This window comes from Canis lupus, chromosome 4 (genome assembly GCF_003254725.2).
Source record: "Canis lupus dingo isolate Sandy chromosome 4, ASM325472v2, whole genome shotgun sequence".
Classification (NCBI taxonomy): Eukaryota; Metazoa; Chordata; class Mammalia; order Carnivora; family Canidae; genus Canis; species Canis lupus.
Genome location: NC_064246.1, coordinates 8,894,200 through 8,902,119, shown reverse-complemented (window position 1 = coordinate 8,902,119; position 7,920 = coordinate 8,894,200).

Here is a 7,920-nt window from a genome sequence, read left to right as displayed (position 1 = left end):
ATTTTCCTCACCACCAAAATCTTTTGACTAATTGAGTCAACTAATATAATTTGTATCCTAATTTCAAGTCCTTTACAGGATAACCAGTGAGAAGGGCAAGCAAGTGACTCATATTAGATGTGGTCAACATTTGAGAACTTGATTCACAGGAGGGAGAAGCCAGAGTAAAGGAAAAGCTTGTCTTTTCCCTTCAAGCATCTTAGTTCCATATATTGTGATAAACCACTCCAGTGTTTACAAATGCATTTGTGGCTCTGCAGGATGGTAGTGAAGTAGTCCTCTTAGCTGATGGCTATCCCTGAGGTCACAACATCAGCACACTCTTCTAAGAAGTAGAAGTGGCTCCACATGAAGAAACTCCTCAATGGGGTCAGCCGCTGGGGTTTGGGAAACATTAAATCGCTGTCTTTGTTTCCTACTTGAGGGATGGCTTAGTGTGGATAGAGATCCCTGCAAACAGGAATTTCTGCCTGGTAGTTGGCCCCTGTGAAGCTGGTGACACTGTTCTGAGCGCTCCCACAGCCTCAGAATAACCTGCATTCCACATCCAATGCACACATCAATTTCTGTGGTGTGTGTGCATTTTGTAAGGGTCAAGGAACAGAAAGGTCTTTTGAAAGTAGTTCTGTGTTTGGAATTGGTGCCCAATCCCAAGAACTGACAATAGTAGATGCTGGCGAGGATGTGGAGCAACAGGAATTCCACAGAACTACACGAACAGCTACACTATGATCCAGCTTAGTAAAAATATTGGATTCTCAAAGCAACCCTGTGAAATACGTGAGAAAATCATTACTGCGTGTCATCAAATGTGAGATGCCAAAAATTTTAAACACGTATAATTTTTAGTATTAAAAAAAGGAAAAAATGCCAATTAAACGTTGACAGTGTTCTGCATATCAATTGCTGCAAAGCAAATAAGCAAATTACCACAAAAGTTAGTGGCTTAATCCAATCCCTGTTTGATGATATCTCACAGTTCTGTGGGTTGACTAGATTCCTCTAAGTGGCTCTCCCTCGGGGTCTCTCATGTGGTGTAGCTGGGGTAAGGGTTTAACTGAGGCTGTAGCCATCAGACATTTGGTAGGCATCCAAGATGGCTGCCTCACATGCCTGGAAGTTGATGTGGGCTGTTGACAGGGAGATCAGCTGAACCATTGGCTGGAGCACAGCATATGGCCTCCAAATATGACTTGGACATTGTCACAGCATGGTGGCTATTTACAGGAGTGTCCTGAGAGTGTTTGGAAGCATCCAGGAAGAGTAGGCTTCTTATAATGTAGCCTTAGAAATCCCAGAACATTTCTGCTGCCTTCTGTTGCTCAAGCCCAGATTCAAGAGAAGAGAAATTAGACTGCTCTCTCTTTCTCTTATTTGTTTTTCTTTTGGGGGGGGCGGGGGGAGGCAGAGGGAGAGAGAATCTCAAGCAGGATCCATGCTCAGTGCGGAGCCTGTTATGGGTCTTGATCCCACAACCCTGAGATCATGATCTGAGCTGAAATCAAGAGTCAGACGCTTAAGAGACTGAGCCACCCAGGTGCCCTAGACTCCCTTCTTAATGGAGCAGCATGCACACACAAGGACAAAGGACTTGGCCATCTCTAACTACCATAGTCACTACCTTGAAGGTTGAACCATGAGATACAACATGGGTCATGGCAGCCTCTCACTGCTCATATCTTTCATCTACTCAAAAGGATTTGGTAATGTCTCCCACTTTCCATTTATTGCTTCATGGGTGAAAGGCAAGGATTTTGCATGAATCTCAGTACAAAATGTAAATAGCTCTATCTACCATAGTCATCTTCATTTCTTAGAATCTGTAAAGCACTTGGTTATTGCTTTCCAAGACAATAAAGAATTTTGAACACTAATGCAATGACGGGATTGCTACATAGTAGGAGTCAGGGTTCAGTCACGAGAATAGAGCCAGTAAGTTGCATGGAATACGACCATGTATGGTTCTGGAAGACATTAGGAAGTAAGAGTCCACAACGTATCATAGAGAGGATTCAGCAGCCAACCCACCTGACATGCTGGCACAGAGGGACAAGTCAAAGCTTCTAGGTCACCCCAGATAGGAGCTTGTGGAGACGTCTGCGAGAAGCTATCACTTCTGCATACTCACTGCTTCTGCAGCTAATTGTCTGGTGGTGGACTGAGGCCATTGTTGATCAGCAAGGTCAGCAGCAGGGATAAATATGAATGGAGCGGAGAAAACAAAGAAAGAGCTGGAATCTGTAGGCCCTTTCACTGCATCTGACCATAAGGGCCATCTGACAGTAATGGCAACTGCTTCATTTCCACCCTTTAAAAAAAAAATTATATATTTACTTGAGATAGAGAGAGATAGCACATACACACTAGCAGGGGGAGGGAGAAGCAGACTCCTTGCTGAGCAGGGAGGGAGCCCTGGTATGGAGTTCAAGCCCAGGGTCCTAGGATCATGATCTGAGCCAAAGGCAGATGCTTAACCCACTGAGCCACCCAAACATCCCTCATTTCCATCTCTTAAATGTTGTGCAGATTCCTCTTTTGGTCATTTCTAACCTGAAATCTCACAGGGCTAGAGATTCTGAGAAACATACGTGTAGCTTAATTTGATTCAGCCAACTGCTGCATACACTAATATCCAGTTTATGCTCCAGTGCTCTTTTCTGGGTCTTTCTCCATTCATGATGACTTTTCATTGCAATCCTAAAACAGATTGTTATCTTTCTGAGGAGTTTTTAAGTGGCAACTAAATTCAATATGGTAGTACTGACGATGGACCCAGTTAAGCAAAGTGATGACTGTGTGTGGCTATGACCAAGTTTCCACATTCACAGGTCATGACCACAGAGTCACGACCAACTGGTAGTATTTATAAGATGCTGTCAACTGTAAGGCACACTGACTACAGAGGCATCAAAATGTGAGAAATATGCATCTTTGTGTGCTATTATTATTTCCATTACTTCTATGTGCGAAAGTGACAAACAGAAGTCTAAGCAATTTTTGAATTAGAGAAGGTGAGAAAAAAACAATGGTAAGGACATCACAGAACGTTTTACCCAAATTCTTCAGTTTGCAGATAATCAGACAGAGGGTGAAGCGTAAGTGTCTTGCCTGTTTAACACAACTCGGTAAAGACAGAGACAGGATATAAACCCTAGTCTTTTATTCCAAAGCCAGTGTGTTTTCTTGTGTATCATACTGACTATAAAGCACAGAGCCTACAGTAGAGTGTGGCTTAAAACAGTGTGTTTCCGTTTGTCTTGATGAAGACCCACAATAAGGATTATGTTGTACATCTCTACCTGATATATGATACATAAATGAATGTGAATGAGTAGTTTGTTTCAAACCTACCTCCTTACTGAGAAAGACCAAAAAAGCCAGAAAGAAAATGTTTGGGGCAGCCCTGGTGGTGCAGCGGTTTAGTGCCGCCTTGTAGCCTAGGGTGTGATCCTGGAGACCCTGGATCGAGTCCTAACGTCAGGATCTTTGCATGGAGCCTGCTTCTCCCTCTGCCTGTGTCTCTGCCTCTCTCTCTCTCTCTCTCTCTCTCTCTCTCTCTGTCTCTATGAATAAATAAATAAAAAATCTTAAGAAAAAAAGAAATGTTGGTTTGCCAATGTTAGAAATATTGAAATAGTGAGGACTTGAGGAGTCAAAATTCCAGAGAGAAAGGAAATCCAGAAAGATGAGCCCTGTTTAGTGCTGCACCTTCCATTGAGGCAATTAATTATTAATTAAGTGAAAGCAGTGACTTAGAGCCTGGAAAGCTGAGCAGAACTTTTGTCATATACATGAAGCTGGGGACAAAAGTTGATGTTTAGGGATCCCTGGGTGGCGCAGCGGTTTGGCGCCTGCCTTTGGCCCAGGGCGTGATCCTGGAGACCCGGGATCGAATCCCACGTCGGGCTCCCGGTGCATGGAGCCTGCTTCTCCCTCTGCCTATGTCTCTGCCTCTCTCTCTCTCTCTCTCTCTCTCTGTGACTATCATAAATAAATAAAAATTAAAAAAAAGTTGATGTTTAATAACCACCAAGAAAGAGAGATCCCAGCAAACACCCCAAACTTTCACATGATACCCTGAAGTAGGAGTGAATCAGAAATAGACCAGCTCTCCAAAGTGCTAAAATTCAACTTCAGATCAGTTCAGTCCCAAGTCATTTTAAAGTCATCTGCCCCTCATGCAACTGCTTACCCCAAACACAAGTAAAATGGAAGATAGTATATTGAGTCACAAAACATTTGTCATATAAAATGCGGACATTCAATTAAAAATGACCTTGGGGTGCCTGGGTGGTTCAGTTGGTTAAGCATCTGCCTTCGGGTCAGGTCATGATCCCGGGGTCCTGGGATCAAGCCCCACATCTGACTCCCTGCTAGGTGGGAAATCTGCTTCTCCCCTACCCCTCCCCTTGCTCATTCTCTCTCTCTCTCTCTCTCTCTCTCTCAAATAAATTAAAATCTTCAAAAAAAAATATAACTAGGCATTCAAAAGTACACTAGGCCAAAAACCAAGAGAAAAAAAATCACATAATAGAAATATTCTCATGGGCAATCCAGATATTAAAATGATTAGAATTAGATTTTAACTATGATTTATATATTCAAAATGTTTAAAAACAACATGGAAAATTTAGTCCAAAGAAATGCAAGCTACAAGAATAAAATGGAAAATTTATCAGTAAAAATCATGATAACTAAAATTAAGGACTCAGGAATAAGCTTAACAGCAGATTAGACAAAACTGAAAAGAGAAATAGTGAATTGGAAGTCAAATCAGAAGAAAGTAATCAGATAGGAATATGAAAAGACAAGTGGGTTTTATTTTTTTAAGATTTATTTATTTATTTTAGGGAGAGAGAGAGAGAGCATGTGAGGAGGGGCAGAGGGAGAGAGAGAAAGAGAGAGCTCACTAAGCTCAGAGCCTGATGCAGAACTTGATCTCATGATACTGAGATCACAACCTGACTCAAAACCAGGAGTCCAATGCTTAACTGACTGTGCCACCCAGGTGCCTCTAAACAGGTGGATTTTAAAAATACAAGAAAGAACACAAAAGTGTTATGGTTCACATAAATTATACATAAATTCAGTCACTGAAGAAGAGGAGGGAATGGATCTACAAAAAATATTTGAAGAGATAATGACCAAGGGTTTTTCAAACTAATGAATAATGTCAGATCTCAGAGTTACTAAGCTCTGTGTATCCCAAGCAGGATGAATACAAAGAAAGCCAGGCATAGGCAAATCATACTGCTGAAATTGCTAGGGGAAAAAAAAAGGAAAAAAGTCCTAAAGCACGTAAAAAAAAAAAAAAAAAAAAAAAAAAAAAGATTTTCTTGAAAAAAACAATAGTAAGACCAACAGCTTTTTTTTTTAACCACATATCAATGGAAGTAGAAGACAGTGTTATTCTCAAATCACTGAAAGCAAACACTGCCAAGCTAGAAGCCTATGCCCAGAGAAGTTAGCCTTAAAAAATAAAGGTGAAATAAAGACATTTTAAGCACACATTCACATCTATACAGGTACTGAGAGAATTTGTCAGCTACTGACCTACACTGAAGGATATACTACAGGGAGTCTGGGCAGAAAGCAAATGGTCCCAGGTAGAGGTTAACAATGGAAAAAGAATGTAGATAAATAAATATGAACACTAATTCTAACAATAATAATATCTTGTGGGATTTAAGAAACAAAATACTCAATAACAATAGCACGAAAAGCAAAAGAGGGATAAATGTAGCTCAAATATCTTAAGGTCCTTGCACTCGAGGAAGGGGCAGATTAATAATTTATGGTAGACTTTAATAAGTTAAGGGTGTGTATTAATTTAGGATAACCATTAAAAAATAGTAAAAGAATGTATACCCAATATGCTATTAAATGAGAATCAATGGATTATAAAAGTACTTGGTTAAAAAGAAGTTAAGAAGTATAATACAAATCAAGAACCATGAACAGCAAATATAAACTACCTGGTGATTAACGTAACAAGGAACTGGCAAAACTGCTATAGAGAAAACCTTGAAACTATAATAAAAGTGGAAGGGCACCCAGGTGGCTCAGTGGTTGAAGGTCTGCCTTTGGCTCAGGTCATGATCCCAGGGTCCTGGGATTGAGTCCTGCCTCAGGCTCTCCTTAGGGAGCCTGCTTCTCCCTCTGCCTATGTCTCTGCCTCTCTCTGTGTCTCTCATGAATAAATAAATAAAATCTTTAAAAAAAAAGATGGAAAAGATTACATGAATACACAGAAAGATATCCTATGCTCTTGTGAATACATGAAAGCTCAATCCTATTCCCCAAATCAGTAAATTGGTTGCAACTCTAACTCAAAATTTAGGACAATTTTTTTCAGATTCACTAGACTTATTCTAAAATTTACATGGAGGAAGAAAGGACCACAAATAGCACAGCTGATTTTGAATAAGAAAAGAAGGGAGCCTTGCCTCCCTAGATATTGCTAGATATTAATGTCCCCTAAAAAGCCATGATAAGAGCTGCAGTCTGTTGCTGGCCTGCAGCAAAAACAATAGATCAATGGCGCAGAAGGCAGCACTCAGGGACAGATCTTTGTGAACTTCATATTTCAAGAAAACTGTTACAGACCAGTCAGAAAAGGACAGACTAACTCACTATTGATATGGGAAAAAAAACCCTGGGCTCCAGTTAATATTATAAAGAAGGACTCCCCTATGTACCAACTTAATGGAAGACAATATTAGTGGTCTAATAATAAGAAAGGTGGAAAGCAGAAAAGATAGGTGGATATGATTGCTCCTCCAAAAAACAATTCCTAGTCAACAAAGGATACCATGGACAAAATTAGCAGATTAGGAGAAGATACATGCAATATTTAGAACCAACAAGGGATGGATGTCCACCTTAAACCAGGGGCTCTGGCAAATGAGCAAGGAAAAAGAAAGAGCCTGGTTGAAAGTTCAGCAAAGAATGTGAACAAGCAGGAGGTGCCTGGATGGCTCAGTCAGTTAAGTGTTTGACTCTCGATTTTAAGCTCAGGTCATGATCTCAGGGTCGGGACATCGAGCCCCATGTTGAGCTCTATGCTCAGTGGAGGAGTCTGCTTGAGATTCTCTCTCATTCTCTGCACCCCCCATTCACACCCTCTCCTTCTCTCCCTCAAATAAATAAAACTTTAAAAAAAATGTGAGGAGGCAGTTCATTGAAGGAAATCTGAAAGACCAAGAATCATATTAAGGATGCTCAGAACATAATAACTAGAGAAATGTGAAGTAAAATAACCATAGACCTCATATTATACTTGGTACATTCATAAAAATTAGAAAGCTGGAAGAAAAAGAACGTAAGAGAATAGAGGAAAAGAATTATTAAAAAGTGAAACAAAATTTGTAATAAGTTTAATCCCAAACATATCAGCAATTATATTAAATATAAAAACAATCTAAAAAAAATAAAGATTGGATCAACTTCAGGTTTTGTATTTTTTAAAAAACTATGCACTGTTTATAAGGAATCTTACTTTAAATAGCAGTCTGGATGCTCCAGTCATAAGCTTAGTGGGGTTTCTGGGTGCCTGGCCCCAGGGCTTTCTTTATCTTGGCTCTTTTCCCTTACCCTCTGGCCCCCGGGTGGACTCCGTGCTCCCCTATCATATTTCCAATAAATCCTCTTTTCCTTTAAGTAGCCAGACTTGTTTTCTGTTGGTTGCAATAAAGAACTCTGATTAATGCATTTCCAGGACACTGGCCTTTGAGTCCTAGGCTGATGGATGCACGCCCCTTCCCCATCCAGAGAGAAGACAATGTGCTGGTTTCCAATTCTCATTTTGATAGCAGAAAATGGGAGAGGTTGTCAGTGGGTCCCCCTAATTGGAGAACCCTTACTAATAATCATTGAGACCTCTCGGGTATGGGGTTCAGATTTTTAAAAATAAAGAAGTGG